Here is a 19,404-nt window from a genome sequence, read left to right as displayed (position 1 = left end):
AGTAGTTCCACTTAGTCTTAAGTACGGAAAAGAAGATACTACATTAGGTGAAATTAAACTTTAAAATCTGAAAGAATTGTTCATTTTAGTCTCTGCTTCCTGTAAAAATTCCTTTAAAATAGTGGGATGCTACAATACACAGATGTGAAAATGCATTTGATGATCCTGGGACAAGAAAAGGCAGGCATGGTACTGCAGCAGTTAAAGCACAGATGGGTGAYGTGCTGCATAAGAAAGCTCTAAAGGAGATATCTATGCCACAGTTGCTATGTTCCAGATACAACAGCTTAAAAAATAATAATCTGAAACTCCTTTGGGTCAGTCTTTTTTTAAAAAGAAAAGAAAAAGGTAGTGATTAAGCCCAGAGTAATTTATTTTAATCAAATTATTGACCTGTGAGTTCTTAAAGGGAATTAAAAAAAAAAAAAGTGAGTGAATGGGTAGTGAAATGTTGCCATACCTTTGGCCATAGCATGCTTGTAGGCATAAATGTAATAATGTTGTACCGTGCCATATACTGAAGAGGCAGAGTAGATGGGTACATCTGCTGACTATTTTTCTTTTTAATTTGGAGCCACCTGAAGGCAGTAACTAGCTGAATAATAACCCGGTCCCCATATGGCTTCCGTTCTTTCAGAGTAATAGCATGCAGAAAAAGAATCTACTTTTAGCTCTGGCTTCTGTTTGCTGCTTTGTGAGCCTGAGAACGCTTCCTGTCTGCTTGGAGATGGGAAGTGTAACCAAAGCAGACACAGAGGGGTGACACTTCTCATGCCCAGCGTTGGGCTTTCTGTACCACCTTGCAGATGCTGCAACTTGTACAAGTTGCTACATGGATGAAGAAGTAAAGAGCCAGAAAAAACTGGAGAGCCTTAGCACGATTTGCAGCTCACTTCTAGCTGTAATATTTTACTGTGTTTGCATCTCAGCATGCATTATATTGTATCTAAAATACATTTCCCATTTATAATACTTTACAGTCTATTATTGCAGAGAGCAGGTGAATATTTTCCTTACAATATATATAATTTTGAGAGTAATTAAAAGGGCACATTTTGAAATAAACAGTTTTGCTTTGGTCTAGAATTTATACCTAGACTTACTACATACATTTTCTGCATTTTTGCTTCTGTATCTCCCCTAGGTTTCCTTCCTGTCTGTGTTCTCTTATTTCCCCTCTAAATTGTAGATGTGAGGGGACAACCATTTTCATTGAAAATGGGCTCGCTTTGGGGATAATCAATGGCCATTTAAAACAAGGTCAGAAGTTCACAAGGATGTTGCCAAAAATCAGATTGCATGAAGTGTGGCTTTAGAAAAACAAAGCAAAATTAAATCCTCAACATCCTGCAATCTTGAGGTGGATAGTGCTAGGAGGAAGTGTCCCTTCTGCATGTTTTTCTCAGGAGATTCTGCTCTAGAGATCAACTCTTGCCCTGCCTCTGTTAAAATAGGGTTTGCAATACAAATTCACCCTTCATTCGAAGGGCAAGGTGACAAAAGGAAGASAAACACATTAAGGGACAACAGAGGGAGAATTTGTACATAGGCTGCATTTAGTATTGATACTGCTCACTGTAAACATGGGTTAGGATTGCAGATGGACAGGCACCATCAATATCAGCATTTTTACTACTAGCTGTCACCCTGTTGAATCAGTTAACTACTTCAGTGTGAGGATGTGAAGACAGGCAACTCTTTCGAAAGCACCTGAGAAGGAGAAGGTCACGTCGACTCTTTTTTTGCCTATCTGAGCAGATATCTGTGTCTGTACTGGAGATCAGCAGTCAAGTTTGCAGATTTTGAAGGTACACAGGCACCGAGGAGTTAGAGTTGGATTTTTGTGAGAAATTGTGCTGTTTTTTCCACTTGTAAAAACATGAAGTCTTTTGATACATACTTCACTGCCTATTCATCACATCTTTAGCTTAACAGTGCAACCCAAAATCTAGACGTCCCCTTTGACGTTTTGGAATTTAGATTTCTGACTTGCTGCATTCTGTGGTTAAGTAGAGCACAGGAAGAAATAACAGCTCACTAAAACTGTCGTTTCTCCTGATGTGCATTGTGACTCTCAATATATATGAGTGTCTGTACACGGTCCTTTGAACACTGCTTTAGGACTTTTTTTTTTTTTTTTTTTTTTTAACACACACGCACACACACTCCCGCCCTCCCTCCACAAATGAGACTTCAGGCCCTGCAGAAGCTGATTTTCTGTTTCTGCATAAACATGAACAACAACTCAGAAGTTTCTACAATGTTGTAAGTGTTAAGGCATTTAATTTGTGTGTATAGGTATTTGCAAATCTATTCATAGTTATTCTTAAATGAGAAGTATGAGAAGTATAAAGGCTTGATATTTTGCTTTGGACTTCTTTTTATTTCTCTACCTGCTTTTTCCAAGGCCATTATAACTGTTAATACTTCATCTCGTGAGAATTCTGGACAAGGCAATGCACTGGATACGGTGGGATATCTGGTTTTCTACATACTGTCCAGTAGGATGTTCCTGGCAGTGATATGATGAACCTGAGACATAGTTTGCTGTACAGAAATAACAGTAATTGTAGTGCTATTCCATGCTTAAGATTACATCAGAAGGAGGTCTGGTTTGACAGAAAGGTTGTGTCTATATGAGGGAATTAGACGTGGCTGGGTTTGTTCTTTGGCAGTGAGGCCACAGAAGGGCCCGTTTCCACACTCCAGAAGGTGGCTACATCTACACTACCTTATGGGACTGATCCCCCAGCCTGTGGTTTTCCCCTGTGGCACTAAGGAGAGTGCTGGCTAGCCTACGCCAAAAACTATTGTAATACTCTAAYTGTAGAGACAATTACATTTTACTGCCTGGGATTGTTTCCTGGCAGTTCAATTTACTGATAYAGAAGGGGCCAGGGAGGGCTGTCTGGTTGTGTGTGCTCAGTTATCATGTTCGTTGAGGATCAGCACGTCCAATCGATGCGTTTCATGCAGCCGGGTTCTCATTTTGTCTTAGCACTGCCAAAGACTTTATTACGGCTTTGCATTAAAATGATACCCAAGTTACTTTGGCGTATCTCGTGAAAAATGGGAGAAGAGGCCTTAAGCAATCACGTAACACTGGCCGCTGTGGCTGAGGTGCTGTGATGGTGGAAGTGAATGGACTTGCCGTTCCCTCGAGCTATTCCTTGCCCTGCCTTAAAGATTTCAGGGATGATGGTGAGTTTTCACCATACAATACAGCGCGTTTCTGCAGCGCGCCCTRAGTGCGTGCCTGATGTCTGCACTGCCCATTTGTAGGGAAGGCCTGTAGTATCTGCGCAAGATTTTGGGGCGGTTGGCATTAAGTGATAGTGACAGGTCACGTGGCTGTTAAGGCAGCGACCCAGCAGAGGYGGTGCGTGTGCATCTTCAGCGTTAACGCGATCGACATCCGCTCACCAGAAGGGTGGCCAGGCCTTTCCTTAGGAAACATATGCCAAAACTATTATCAGCGACTACGTCATGGCCTGCAGCAAGCTGGACAGGATGTTAATGAGGAGGGAATTGTGGAAGAGAGACTCCAAGTGCATCCCGTATTATCAAAACAGAATGCTGAATAAACAGATTATTTCCATTACTGTGCCCTGTCAGCAATCCTGGCATTTTGATCTTGATCAGGTTTATGCTGTTTTATTTTATTTTATTTTTCATTACTTGATATGGAATTTCTTCTTCTTCTTCTTCTTCTTTTTTTTTTTTAGCATAAAAAAATAAATAAATGAAGGCACACATCTGGGAGGCTATAAAAGACCCTGTGGACCCAGGACAGCCCATTATTTCTCCTTGACGAAGAAATCTCTGGTGCATCCTGTGATGTCTGTGACAGTGTGTAATGAGGCACTCCACTGTGTCAAACCCGGAGTTGCACTTCTGTCTTATCTGCTGCAATAATAAGACTTTTTGAACTACTGAACTCAGCAGAAGTTATAGGTGTAAAGAAAATGGTTTGTATTTTGCAACTATTTACAACAGGTAGAGACCAAGGAATTCAAAACAGTTAATTTTTTGTTTTTGGACCATGTATCAGAACCTGAACTTAGAAAATGTCAGTGATCCCAGCAATGCCTGGTACTTGTTTTTATTTTCATGTTTGGCARTTTTATATAGAAATTTCTGTAGAATTTTTGGCAACCAGCTCTACAGTCCTCAACTGGYGGTTCAATATTTTATTGCTAATTATGCTTCTGCGTGTTCTTCTTTTACTTTTTCTACTGGTCCTTCCCAGCCTCCCTGAAAGTTTCCCTGAGTACCAAGAATGAGATACAAAAAATATCTTCTGAAACATGAGACTCATTCAGTGGATGACTGTATATGTACAGTAGTGACTGCTAAGACCATCCTCTGTATTCTCTGATACAACAGGAGAGTACTGCAAGGAATATTTTCAAAGGAGTATCAATACAAAAATGCTGGTTATTGACATCATTTCTGCAGAAGAAGGCGAACAGTTCATTGCATACAAGATGGACAAAAGAAGTATCTTTGGAAATAACAGCTCTCCCTTTAAAATTTTGTGTGTGTTAGAAAGCAAGATATTAAAACAATATCAAGCCTCGTGTTTTTTTCTGAAATGCCAACTGTTAAGAGGTTGCATTTTTACAGATTGGTAAGAAATTCATCATTAACGTTAGTTTGATGTTTCTTGAGATATTAGGTTGGTTCTCCATAAAATCAATTAAACATGGCCAGTGTCGCAGCCAGTTTGTCTTCTCATTACTTCACTGCGCTGTCTTCACTAGATAATTACTGCAGCTTTTCCCCTACATCATAGCTGGTGTGCAGTAACTAACATGAGGTAAGCTGGAGTTGTAATATGAGCTGTCAGGGTGACCTGGCTCCTGGTTTCTTGGCAAAGTATTTACAAAGTCCCTTGTCTTTGTTACAGTTTTACCAAAAGTCAGCTAATACGTCCTAAGAATAGCCCTCATATAAATTACCTCCGCCCTGACCGGGAGATAGCCGCTCTCCGGGTGCGGCGAGGGCTGCCGTGCCGCAGCCGTCCTAGCCTTGGCCCCGCAGCCAGCGAAGGTGCAAATCTGTGCCGCTCTCTGCTAGCAAGGGGTGTTTCCTGCCGCAGAACCTGCCAGACAGCTGTCAGATGGCAGTGACTGTCACTTGCTATCAGTCAGAGCTTCACTTGAGGAAACTAGCTGTGGGTAGAGTTTTATACTCATCTGCTTTTTTTTTTTTTTTTTTTTTTTTTTTTTTTTNTCCTCCGGGCTATCTAAACATTTTTTGTTTTTTAAGCTTCTGTTTGTAGGAAAATGCCTCTAAATAGCTATTTAAGAACGTGAGAAGCTGATCTATTTATTTATATTACCATAGTGTCTTTTCAGATTACCCAGCTGAGGATTCTAATGAGATCTGAAGAGGAGAATACTGAAAATACTGTTTGTGAGAGCTTGTGCACCAGAACACTATGGGTTAAAATCATCTTAATTAGTTATTAGCTCACTTGCAGAATGCAGCTCTCGGTAAATAGAGTGGATTTAGTTTCCATAAGTGCAACACAACAGACTTCTTATAGGAATGCAGTTTTATAAGGCCAAAAGAAAATAAGTAGAGGTTTTAGGTCTTTTAAAGTTTGGGTAGAAACAATTTTCTGCACTACAGTTTAGCTGTGGCCATCACGTTTAACAGTTGTTACTGCTATCCCCTGCTAGTTTCATGTGTGATGATGCAGCATCAGCCAARAAACTTCAGCAGTGTTGTGAAAATAAAATAATTCTTCTTGGTTTCTTTGAGAAAATAATAATTGAGAGTTTAGTTTATTACTGTAAACCAAGATCCATAACCTGAAACAGTCCAAGATAGTACTGTAGCTTCCAGCTTAAAATCAAGGCCTGTCAGGTGGTATCACATCCACTCCCCTTTCTGCTTTATTTGACCCAAGAGGAAATTTGTTGAAATGCTTGCTAACCTTTACTGAACAGGAGTACTAACTTAATAAATATGATTTTTCCCTAGGGAACTTTACTGTCTGGCTTAAGTTTGGGCAAAGTTTCCCCCTTGACATTTTTCTACCCATGTTGTGAGTCTTCCAAGGAGCACAACAGTAGCTCTCAAGGAGACAGATYTTATTGGTGTTCCTCTGGAAGAAGCATAATATTTGTTGACCAGAGCCTTAGCAAAAAAATTATACTTACKTATAAGCCAGTGAGAAATACAGCTTTTAACTTGTTGGAATTTGCAAGGGGAATCTCATAAACCTTACRAATTTCTACTATCTCGTTCTTTATAGTGAAAAGGTAAAGTTGTAGGCAGWGGATAGGAAACAGTTTATTTTGCTTTTCTTTAACACATCCTGCCAGTAAACTTGCATTGACTTCAGGTCATGCGATAAAATAAATGAATAAAAGATGAATGAGTAAAAGTTTTTTACAGAAGGGGAGTTGACTTGCTACTTATCTTCTCATCCTAATCTAGGGGATGACATCCTCTAGTTAGAGACTTAACTTCAGTGAGTGCAACTTGAATGACAGGATATTGTAATTAAAAACAAACAAATAAACAAACAAACAAAAAAAAAGGTTTTGTCTTTGTCTCTCTCATCTTTGTCTCCTTGCTCAGAATGAAATCCAGAGCAGTCAGACTGAATGCATGCTAGAGGCTTGATTTTCTCCTTTTCGTAGGTACTCCTCAACCAGAAGAAATCCCATACTGAAATAATAAATGTGCCCTACAACCCAGAGCATGGCATTATGTTATTTTTTTACTACATTTTTCTTCTTTTTTTTTCCACTGCCAGACATGAAGATTTATTTGTGCTTGCTTTTTTGCTGTGTCAAAACTGAAGTATGTTAGTGTTTCTTTGCCCCTAAAAAGCTCTTTTCTTGATAGAACTCTTCCACTTTTTAATTGGCCCACTACTGCCTGAGTCACTRTAAATAAACGTCTAACTTCATGGATATATACTAGAAATACAATTGATAGCTTATTTAATAGACTTGTAGGCCCTAAGTAAATAAACACAGCTGCATAAATAAATGGGGTGAAAATCCAACAGCAWTTTGAAGACATGTTGAACTGGCTGCTGMTAAAAGTTTTCTTGTTTTTAAAGCYAATGATTTGAGATGTATACACATATACATACATACGTGTGTGTGCAAACACACACAGAGACGTGTGTATTACAGAACAACTGAATGGTTTTTTTGATTGGAAAACTGCATGCTAATTGTCACAGGAAACAATAGTTATCAACATAAAGCCATTTGTCAAAAAATTTTTATGTCAATTTTATATTGTATTCTGATTTAACCCTGCATTCTTATGTGTACACCACATTATTTTGCTCATTACTGCTTAACTGTCRTGGAAGCAGTACTAATTCTTGAACCATTATTAGATAGATTTTTGATAGATTTATAGAGAACAGGTCATTATTACGTAGATAAACTAAATGCTGTGATTTTAATAAAGGAAAGAGAAATAGAGTTAGTATGTTACATTTTAGCATTTTAAATCATTCCTTTGACTTGCATAGAACAGGGTTCATTCTTCTGGGCCARAGAACTTAATTCTTACTACACAGAACAAATAAAGACCCTGAAAATTCAAAGCTTCTCTTGAAATCAAAATTACATGGAATATTAATGTTTAAAATAATTAGGAAACTGGAAAGGCAAAGACTGTTGGTTTCCTTGGTGTAGCATTCTGTGACAYCAAATATATCAGGACTGAAAGGTTTTTTCCTATGCTTCTTTCTTGATAGGGTTACTCTGGAGGTTATAGCAATGTTGTAGCTCAGGTTAACAAAGTATGGGATGATCCCCAATTGCTTTTACTTCGGTATAAAGAAATTAGGGGATTCTAATCGGTCATCTGCATAAGCATTGGTTGTTTTAACTTGAGATATTTTCTCCTTCACAGCCTTTTCTAGCCCCTGACTTCAGGGTGTAAACAGAAAGCTTCAACTAACAAGTTCTGACTAATGTATTTTAGCAGTCTGATTTGCGCCATCCAGTACAGATTTTCTTGCGGGCTAACCTGGGTTAGAATACTTTTCTCACCATGCTAAAATTTTGATCAGTTTAAGATGTGTAAAAGAATACACTGCATTATCCACATGAGACCTCTCGTGTGTGCTAGCTCAGGCACSGTAACAGTGTCCTCCGAAATGTCAGTAGGCAAAGCCTGTGGCTGCACTTCGCGTATACTTTGTACAGATGAAGAAGGACCTTTAACTCCCATCCTTGAATGCTCAGCCTGATGATATTGGCGGATCAGCCTGCCTTCCTACTGATTCCCAGTCTAATGAATAATTTTGTTCATGCTGTGTGAGATAGAAGATGAATTGAGCCTGTTCTTTAGGGCCTGTGTCGTCAGTTCTGCAGTGCTGCAAGCRGAAAGTAGTGAAGCTGCGTCTGGTGTCAGTAGCCTTAGCCGCYGTGGCTGAAGGTCCCTTGGCTCAGAAGAAGGTGCAGCTTGTAAGAAGTCACGTGGGCTTATTCTCTAACTCATTTTCATGTGTAGAAAACAAGTTTAAAACCAAAGGATTCATAGTCACTTGGCACAGACGTAAGTGGTTATGCCAGTTGTAAAGCTGCAGAGAGTCAATGTTTTTTGTGCCTCACACCACGGTTTAACAGAGTAAGTGGCRTTATTCTAGTTCATGCATGTATTTGAGATGTAACTGTCCTGACCTAGGCTTAAATGAGAAAACGATTGTGTCCACCTGCAGAAAGGTACCGTTAAAAAATTTTCCTGGAAAATGGCTCTGAGCTTATGGTGTCTTGGTAACTGTATTATTCATAATGTGTGGTCCAGGTTCTTTAATTACACATGCATAGCGGGTCAGTTATATTTACTGTGAAACAGCACACCATTATGTGTATTACACACAGATTTTGTGTTCTTGAATATATTTGATAGTTATGTATTGTTCATTATTTTGTGGCAATTTTACATGGATATRTAAGTGCTAATACTTAAGACTAGGTTCATTTTTTACAGAGGTATTTCCTCCTCCCCCCCCTTTCCTTTGAATGGTACTTAAAGGACTGTATAATTATGTGGTGACACAAAACAGACATTAAAAGAAAAAATCAAGCAGAAGATGACAGTGGTTCATACCAAGGGCTAATTATGCATCTGAGCGCTGGATCTTGGCAGTAAAATACCTTAAGCCCTGAGGGGATTTTTGTAGCTGTTGTTGATTTATAATATTTGATATACTAAGAAGAAAGAATCCTGCCTACAAAAGTGTATGTAATGCTGATGGCCTTTACAGATCAAACTGCAACATATGTTAAGATCTGAAAATGGGGACATTTTGATCAATACCAGCGAAAAGGCAGTATTTTTGAATAGCAGTAATAACCAATCAAACAAGAGCAACAGCAACTGAACAAACATTTCTGCCTGTTATCCATACTGGTGAATACACTTGCTGCTCATAGAACATTATTTACATGACTTTTACTAACAGTGAACATCACATCTTGCTCTGGTTCTAGAGGAAGAAACTAGTTCTGGTAAGGGACTCGTCAGACAGTTCTGATTTCCAGCTCTGAAGGAAATACTCTTTTAAACACAAATAATCTGTTGAACTGGATTGTTAAGAAATTTTGGTCAGTTAGTTGCCTTTGGCTTCTTCCATTATGCTGAGCTAATCAGTTAATATTAGGAGAGAAAAGAAATAGATATAAATATGCAATAGACAGCAAATAAGTAGAAGACTTATTTGTAGTCTGCTGTGACTGGAAGATATTACAGAAATAGTGAAGTGGTAGCACTTTGGTGTTTTCTACAGAACAATTATTTAAAATCTTAGAGGAGCAAAACCAAAGGATATATGAGTCAGTGATAAGCCATATGGTTACTCATATGTCTGAGATACCATCCTGACCCTAGAGAAGATCCAGTAATTTGAGCAGAGCCCTTTAAATAATAGATAATACAGTTTTAAGTGGCTGGTCAGTGCTTTGAGAAAGCCAATGTGTAACATAGGTAAAGTGTCAGTGAAAATGTAATGTGGCAAATCTGTATAATATTCTTAAACCTTCATGTAAGCATTGCATCAAACGGTCTGTTCTTTCCTGTTCTACTCTATCTATAACCAGGACCATGGTTTTATTTATTTATTTATTTTTATTATTTTATTGGCAGGATTAAGCAATAAATTTCTAGTAAGTTTTTACACATTTTGTGAAAGCGTAGGRTAATTAAAACAAAAATGCAAGTAATATCATTCATCCCGGAGAAGAGGAGGCTCAGGGGGTATCTTATCTATGTGCATAAATGGGGGGAAGGAGGRATGTAACGAAGATGAAGCCAGTGGCTGTCACTAGTGCTCAGTGACAGGACGAGAGGCAATGGGCACACATTGAAGCACAGGAAGGTCCACTTAAACAGAAGATTTTTTCTTTCCTTTTTTTTTCTTTTCTTTTTTTTTTTTTTTTTTTNTTTTTTTTTTTTTTTTTTAATACTGTGAAGGTGGTCAAACAGTGAAGCCAGTTGGCCAGAGAGGTTGTGGAGTCTCCATCCTTGTTGATCTTCAAAACCCAGCTGAACATGGTCCTGGGCAACCTGCTGTAGGCGACCCTGCTGTGAGCAGGGGGTTAGACTGGATGATATCCAGAGGTCCCTGCCAGCCTCAGCCATTCTGTGAAGCTGTGAATGCTTCCTAAACACAGATGGATTTTAACGCATGCTGAAGTTGAAGCATGTGTCAAGGTGCATAGTTGAATGGAGTCTGTAATGTGTAATTTGTAATTCTACACATATATGAATTCACTGAGCAAATAAAATGAGCAATTTTTGAAGTTRCTTGAAAAATACACATTTCACAAGTAGTTGAAAATGCACTGTTGTAAGTGCAGAATAGAAAAACMATCCTAACTTTGAAGTAATCTTAACCTGAATGTTGTACTTGTATGTAGGTACCTACTAACTGTAAGTTAAATATGTAACCAATTTATTTCATCTCAACAGTTACAGTTAAAGATCTTGCTTTACTCTTCACTGTGCTGTATYTTTAAACTGCAGATTAATGACCTGAAATGGAGAGATACAGTTGCAAAGCAACTGAAAATCTCGCTGTGATGTAAAGCAAAGAAAAATCTCACTTCTTAACAACCTACACTCCCTATTCATAGAGTTCGGTGCTTGATACTTAAAGAAAGGTTTGYACACCCCAAAGGTCATCTGTATGGTTTGGTTTTCTTGCTCCAACATTGCGACAGTTGGTGAAAGATATTGCCGCCTGATTGTGTGCTTAGTTAATCTCAGTCACAACAGCATGCTCTCTGCAATCTTTAAAAATTCACACACTGATAACCGCAGAACCCTATTATTATTAACAGGGCTACGTAATGTTATTTATGCTTTAAGCTCTTTATTGTGTATAGAAACGGTTTATGGTCTTTCTGCCTTTCTGTCCTGGTGTCTTTAGAAGTCAAGGCGCCGTGGTCTGGAAGGCAGACCAGGCGGGCTTGAAATCTGCCCCTCGTTCTTTGTTGYGGTCTCCGTCACTGAGTGTTTCGTAGCCCTGCAGTCCGCTCCAGCCACGTGTAAGGGGATGGAGATCGCTCAGCAAGTCAGTGTGAGAGTCTTATTCTAGTTACAGTTTAACTGTTACTTCTTTGGACAATTAATAATATTAAAGAGAGGGGGGAGAGATCTCAACCTAACAACGTGATAATTGTCTACTTAAAATAGCATCCGCACTCTACAAAAACTGTGCCTGTTCCACYTCTGTCCCATTTTGTTCCTCCTTCTAAAAAGTGTGAAGCATGAGGTTTTCAGAATTTGCTGTCCTTTGCAGTATCTAGCCTATTTATTATAGCAATAAAACCTCAGTATCTGAACTGGCACCTTCAAGTGAATTCCTTCGGTGCTCTGTAAGATTACTTTAATTATTAGTGGACGGTACACGTTATACTCTGTTGGCAGTCCAATAGCCCCGCTAACATGTAACTTGGAAATTCAGGGCATTGTGTTCTTTCTCTTGAACAGTATTTTCCCATAGACTTTTTTCCAACCCGCAAGTGAAGTGTTTGTTGTTTCTAAAAACAATTTGTAGCTGTTCACATTAGGAAAATCTAAAAAGTGAGGCAGAAGTGTTTCCTTGCTCACACTTGCTACTCATTTGCAGGGAGTCAGTTTTAGAATGACTTTATTGTACAGCTAGAAGGCCAGAGATTAAATTTTCAAAAGCACTCACACAGTGTATGAATGACGGGAGGTATCAGAGTTGATGCAACTAAGTCATTCTGAAATGGGACTTAAGTGCTTTTGAGAATTTCATCTTTAATCTTTCAACAAGTCTGAAAACTGCAAGGAGTCAGTATAGTTTAGGGTGACTGAGAATTGGTTGTATGTAGAGATATTTAACTTTATCAGGTTATCCTGAAGAAATTTGCAATTCATGGCTTCAAGTAAGACGATCTGCTGGGCAGTGGTTATGCTTGAAAAGTGAAAAGGGAAAAGTGCTGTAGTTCTTCTGTTTGTATATCCCGACTTTAAGTTCTCCATCCTGTGGGTGATACATTATCGGACTGATTCCAGTTTCCTGTTTATATAGGGTCTGGCTTTGATGCGAGTACAGCAGATTAAGAAGCAGCAGCAGAGTTCCTGTTTTAGAAATTTTTCATAAAGATGTATATAAGTGCAATGACACTGTGCTGACAATTATTAAAAACATCAGACCAGTGAACACATACTTTTTTTTCCTGTACCAAAGATTTAAAGGCATACCACCTGATCAGGAGGCCCACTACTTCATCTTTTGATCAAAGATACAGTTGAAAGAAATTTTGCATGTTGTCTTACACCTGTTTTTAAGCTGAGAAATGTATCTCTGAAAACGCTGATTTCTCTATACAGCCTAGACTTTAACTAAATAATTTCTRCAGTAAATCCCACAGCTTTTGCTTGAAGCATCAGTTCATGATTTAAAAGCTAAAGTGATCTGGAAGCTGCAGATAGGCTTTTCCAGTAATYTGTTAGTAACATATTATGATAAGAACTTGTGCTTTATTTGCACTTTCAATGTGTTTAGCAAWGTTTCTTGCTCTCCTCCTCCCTGCGTAGAGAATAACGGGCTGTGGTATAGTAACCTATTGCCATTACTCTTGCCATTGTGCTAAGGGTTTGTTTGGCAGCCCAGAATTTTTGTTTCAGTGTGGAATTCTCTCATTCCTTGCATGGAGTGATGTTCTGTCAACATGTGATCTATCAAAACATCACACTTCCATCAGAGTGGTCCATTAACCACTGCACCCAATCTCTAACATCCTAATRAAATCATTTGGTAAACTGCAGCAAATACACTTCATGATCAAAGAAAGAAAATAGAAAATCACTTGTTTTATGTAGAAATAAATAAAAATATGCATATAAATATAATTCTTTGCATTTATAAACAAACTTTAATGTTCTGAGCCACTAAGTGGTAAGCGTTAAGCCTATTATGACAAAAGAAGCAATAATTCAGGGTAAACTTGTGATGAACTCTACAAGAAGTCCCAGCAATTTGAAAGATGCAACAGGCAGACCAACACACTTTTTTTTTTTTTTTTTTTTTCTCCTGACTGTTTGCAGCTTCCTCGGTACAGGAAACAAGACAACTCTGCTCCATATTACCTTTTCCTGGGTTAACTTTCCAAGCTGGTTAGTGATACCAAAGGGGTTGCGTATACCTGATAGAACTTGTTGGTAACAAATATGTGCCTCAAGTAACCCTGGAACCCTGCCTCAGTTCTCTCCAGCAACTCTCTCTGTAAATATTAGAAAGCCCTGCAAGGTGCTTRGGATATTCTTTCCAAACTCTGCTTAGCACTAGCAAATTTACTAGTCTTTAATTGGCATGTGGATTTATTATATCATTTTCACTTTGATTTGTTCCTGTGTTACAACCCTGATATTTTCTCTTTTGCCTTCTTTTGGAGTTTCATCAAGAAATGATAAATATATGTCTGAGCATATGAATTGCATTATATGCAATACAATTCTTGTAACTATTAGTGACAACTGTAGCATGATTCCAGTGACAGAAAGCTTACACTTGCAGCGCTCTGAATAATCCCATCACTGCCTATCTATGTTTGAAGTATATAGAACTAGTTAGATTTAACTTCTGCTCTGGTATATGTTTATCATGTTACTGACTTTCTGTTCCTTTCTGCTACTTATGGCTGTGTAATTTACATTTACTTAATGATCCAGAACATTTACAAAACAGCAAAAGGATCATCTGCTAGTCAAAATCTGTTAGACTACTTCAGTCAGAAAAAGGTTAGTTGTCAAATGTTAAATGCAAATAAGAGCCAAGTGGGCATAATTAAACCAGGACTTGTAGTTATTAAAGTGCATAAAACCATATTGGAAGTGCTGCATTCAGAGGAGAATGGGGTTATTTGGTTAGGTCTGAAGTTATTAGCTCTTGCAAAAAAAAAATAAATAAAYGAGGGTAATTTATTAAGCTTAGTTCTACCATTTTTAGTGAGACACCATAAGACTTTTTTCATGGAGAAAAAGCCAACAATCAAATTGAGGCAATTTAGCTTTCTCTCTCAAAGGGCCTCCAGCAGATTTTTTTTTTTAAGCACATTTATTGCACATGCCTGTGGAGCTTTGGACCTTACCTTGTATTTTAGAATTTCAAGGAGGGTTTTTTTCTGTGTGTATATGATTAGAAAGCAGTGCTCATGATGTTAAATCCAGCAGAAATCTTACCTCTATCTATATAATCTCTCTAACCAGCAGAATATTAATTGCATCTAGGGAATCTCTGTGAACATGTCAAATTATTGTGTACTTCACATGTTACTGATTGAGAGGACTGCAAGAACAATATATTGATCAGTTAAAAGCCAGGATAATTCCTGAATAAATAATTGCCAAAGCATCGTGATTTGTATTTACTCTTCTTTGGATGTCACATTACTGAACTGACATGTAGGGAACTTGCAAGGTGACTTGAAGTGCCAAATGCTCCTCCCCGAGACAAACTCTTATCTTCTATGCATTGTATAAGAATATTCATAGGAAAAAAATCCCTATAGGGGTGTAAGGGAGTCTAATAAGTTTTAAATGATGTAAAGTTGGTTAGCATGGTTTATAGCTTGCTTGGATGGGTATGGTCTATATTTTTTTTTTCAGGCCAAGTTCGGTGCTACAAATGCTGCTATAAAAACTGTCTGTGAATAACTGGAAAAGGTATCTGCTGAGTGAAGCACGACATTTTTGATGAAGGTATGAGTTTGTAAAGCAAATTTTTAGGGTCAGGACAGAAAACTGTTTAGAAGCCAACATCTGCCAGAGTTATACTGTAGCTCTTGTGGGGTTTTAAGTTGCTTTCTAGTGACATAAGTTTTGCAAGAGTCTCTCTCTCTCTTTTTTTTTTTCCCTAGCTGGGAGCTATAGTTACTGATGAAAAAAAAAGGACATCTGCTTTCCTGGATCATTTGGGCTAATTTCTCTGAATGCTGAATTTAACATACTTTTCTGAAGCGGATCATACAAAATTTCTACTTGCAGCCACTTACCGAAAGAGATGCCTTTGTGACCACTTAGCACTGCGACCATCCAGTACCTACTGGTAAGAGTAAYGGAAAAGTCAGCAGAAAATTATTACAACGTGTAAATGACATAGCATGGCAGCCACTGCGAGTGGGCCTTGCCTGCATGTTCCCGTGAGTGCTTAGAAATTTTTGTACTGCTACTTGGGACTGAGTAAACACGTTTGCGGTTACGTATCCAAGCACTGCAGCCGTTATTCCTCACCGAACCCTCTGTCCCTTCTCTAGCGATATTCCTGACCCTTGTTCCTACTCTCACTTCGGAGTTATTTGCTGCTTCCAAAGCAAGATATTGCTGAAGATAACTGCTTTTTATATCCTCTCTGWTACAAGTGTGCGTTGAAGTTGAGGCAGCCAAGAATCGCAGAGTTGCGAAGCTGGGGCCATGCCAAGGCTTACTTGGCATGCTTTGGAGTAGAGCTGGTGCAGGGGCTGCCGGGCCTGACCTGATTTACCCAGTCAGTGTAGAGGTGACATTTATACATAGTATGATTTGTTCCAATACTTAATTCCTCTGGGAAAGTATTTTGTTCTGCTTTAAATCTAACATGGCCGTGACACAGCAGCATGCCTAAAGATCTCGGGGCATGCATTTCCTCTGTGTAACTAGCATATCTTTGTTGACACGAGATACACGAAGCACTTGAGAAACCAGCAAAATGGAAGTTTTGCTCACATTCTGTTCTGAAGACAACGTTGGAAGCAAAGCTGATTCTGCAGAGGAAAATGGAGCAAATCTGAAGTCCTCAGTGGAGCTGCTGCAGGGATGGGCCACCTCAGCAGCACACAGGCCTGTGCTTTGCAGCATGGGGCTGCATCTGTATCATACTATGGAGTCTTCATGGGGAGCCTACAATACTATTTCCTTCTCCCTAGTACCTATATGAGACTCTCTAAAGAGAATGTGATGGTCCCCAAGCTGACACGCTAGATCAGTGCTAGCAAGGGATCAAGGAGGAAGAAGTCTGGCCCCTAACTGACAGGCATCTTGCTGTGCTCCCTTTTTTTTTTTGTGCAGCATTTAAATATCACAGAGATGTGCCTGTAATAATAATAATAAAAAAAATGAAGATAGGTATAGAAACAGTTTGTGTAGCTGAATGCAAAGAAAGCTGCCAGCAGCTTGCACCCACAACTTTGTCAGCAACACCACTGCCACCACCACTGCCAGTACTTAAACTTGGATGCTCCAGCTCTTGCTAGCCGTTTCACCTAACTAGATTTAGCAGCATGCAACACAAGTTCTTCCTGCACCTTGACTGTACCTTGAACACAACAGTAAAAACAAAAAGCTCCAACTCCAGCGACAGCCACTTATGTTTTTAACAGTGAAATAACAAAAACTCACAATGATGCTTTTCTAGTTAGCTGTTGCAGTTGCTCAAGAAGAATTTCRAGCAATTGCAATTTTATTGTTTTGGGCAGGAAAAAAAGAAACAGTTGAAAGAAGCTGGTCTTAGAAGAAGAAAAAATAAATCAAGCTTCAAAATAGTAATTTAGAAAGAGAAAAATAAATCCTAATCAAGCTTATCATTCTCTTGTAAAATATCACTGGCTCTTTCCTCTAGGCAGAGCTCAGGCCCTCATTTCCCCATTAGCCTCTTTCCAAATGGAAATGGCTAGAATGRCAGGGAGAGTTTAGCAAACCACCTTGTTATTTTGGAGCACATTTAGTCCTCCATTTTATATACATCACAGGGGGGTTCAGCTTTAGGTTTCAAGCTATTATATTTGTAACTAACATGTTATATATTTTTTGACAAATAATAGATATTTTATTGGTGATAGTTACAGAATTGATTACTGTGCAAATGTATAGATCTAGAGATATACTTTTACTTGTAATTAAATAGTCAACCCTGGGTTATATAATAATGGTTGCAATAATAAGTAGGGCTTTTGACTTTGCTGACTTTTACTGTAAGCTAGTGAAAGAACTTGGCTGTGTTTGACTATCATTTTTGGAATATGTCAAAACTTCCTAATGCACATGTTTTCCAGATGCTAAAATGAAGACATCTAGTGTTTTGGGTATTTTTCTCATTTTCATCTAGCAGCAAAGGCCTTGGAACTAGTGGCATTGAGTTGGTAAGACGTATTTTCTTTCTTTCAAGGTAGTTATAATAGTATGATATGGAGAAAAGAACTGCTGCTGCAGTTCATATGAGGAACTGTTGACACAACTCCCAGTGCCAAGTGCACTATGCTGGAATATGCAGAGCTGGAAAGGAGTAGAAATTTTAAAAAATGACTCCCCACTTCTAATCAGTAAGGAGTACTGTGTTCTCTGTAAGTATGAGGTAACCCATAAAAAGCCCCATATTGAAACAGCTGTCTGGAAAACAATGTGGAATTAAGGTATTTTCATCTCTTGGGAGGCTATTCATGTGTAAGTTGTATGTTTTGCTCTGCTTGAAGGCATATGAGCTGTCTTAGCTGGGTCATATTGTGCTGCATAATATTTGGCATATTTGTTGAGAAAGTTTAATTTAGCAAATTTTAACTGGGGGCAAATATCAAATACATTCAGTGATTAAGCTTTGGGTTTGTCTTAGATATTAGTATTTTAAGTTCTAGACATGAAACTATGTAAAGCTCTCTAATGGCTCTTTAAGGAAACCACAAAGTGTTTCTTAAGTTGGTTATACAAGGAGTCACTCTAAGGGACTTGATCCTGCAGCCCTTGAAGTCAACAGCTAAACTCCCAGAGATTTTTGTGGTGCAGGAACGGCTCTGTCTTGTGCAGGAGCCAGCTGAAATCAGTCCTTGTACTCTGTCAGACAGTTCAAAGCTAGCAAAGCTGTCATCATCGCTGGCAAACCCGAGGGGTAAAGCGAGGACAGTGGGAGGCTGCCAGAGCAGTTCTCACTGCTGAACTCTCCCGGGTCACTCCAGCGCTTGTTCAGGCTGAGGCAAGGGCAGCGTCGGAGCTGAGCACCCAGAAGGCCGCCAGGCGCTTCGGGAAGCAGCTTCGCTCAGCTGCTCTGTATGAGTTTCCATGACAAAGCATTCACTAAAGATTTCTGTCTGGAAAACAGCTTTTGCAGGCACATTTTAGAAGTTCTTCGAGTCTTTGGTTCTGCATGCACACGCCCAGGGTGAACGTTTATGTCTTTGCTGAGTCCAGTCCTTTGGGCTCGTGGCTCAAGACAGCAGTGATCTTTCACACTTGCGCACTGTGAGCTGGGGCTTGCATTTTYGAAGGCCAGCTTCTCTTAGGCATGCTTGTCACCTGGACTTTGGAAATTTCAAGCATGTGCATAAATGTTTGCATGTGCAGACTCTGCAGCCAATGCAAGCYTACAGAATATTTACTGATTTCTATATTGTTTCTGCAAGATTTTATACCTGCATTTGAAATGCAAGTTTACACACTTGCTGCACACACACAGAGGCTCAAAAGAAGCCCACCTGAAAATTTACCTTTGCTAGAATCACTCAAAGTGATAAAAACTGAGCGCATACATTTTCAGTTGATAAAATATTTCTGGTCCATGTATTATTCAAAGAACACTTATCTTGTTCAGAATAGTATTATTCAATTTATTGAATTAAATGCTGATATAAACTTTTAAGTAAAAGAGTAGCTACTATTCTCCAATATATCTGCATAATCTGGATATTAACGTAAAAGTAAGTGTGCATATGCACATGCATTTGTAGGTATATATGTGATCTCATGGCCCACGTTAAATCTGGAAGCATTCACCAGCGGTTCCATTATTGTCAGGCTCATTCAGGATGTGCAATTTCTTTGACAGTGCCATGTAGCAGTGCCTTGATTAATATTATTACTCTAAGGAATATAATAAAAAAATCCAGTAGAGCAAGAAAATTATTGTTACAATAAAGGCCA

General features: G+C 38.8%; 1 long non-coding RNA gene across 5 annotated transcripts in view; it reads left to right on the top strand.

The window, feature by feature from the left end:
- LOC146593005 (uncharacterized) overlaps window positions 1–19,404 on the top strand; it is a 254,796-nt gene that overhangs the window by 215,481 nt on the left and 19,911 nt on the right. Inside the window, exons 8-10 of one of the 5 annotated variants that reach the window (XR_014896473.1) lie at window positions 15,130–15,222; window positions 15,381–15,568; window positions 17,550–17,694. The exons of 1 other annotated variant lie outside the window; for it this stretch is intronic. This is a non-coding gene — a long non-coding RNA (uncharacterized LOC146593005). Of the gene's footprint in view, window positions 1–3,725; window positions 5,198–15,129; window positions 15,223–15,380; window positions 15,569–17,549; window positions 17,695–19,404 lie in introns of those variants that run through there. 3 more of the 5 variants (XR_014896474.1, XR_014896476.1, XR_014896475.1) reach the window with 3 other exon arrangements.

This window comes from Rhea americana, unplaced genomic scaffold (genome assembly GCF_003343005.1).
Source record: "Rhea americana isolate MKP2758 unplaced genomic scaffold, rheAme1 scaffold_31, whole genome shotgun sequence".
Lineage (NCBI taxonomy): Eukaryota > Metazoa > Chordata > Aves > Rheiformes > Rheidae > Rhea > Rhea americana.
This window is presented reverse-complemented; position numbering and strand designations above follow the sequence as displayed.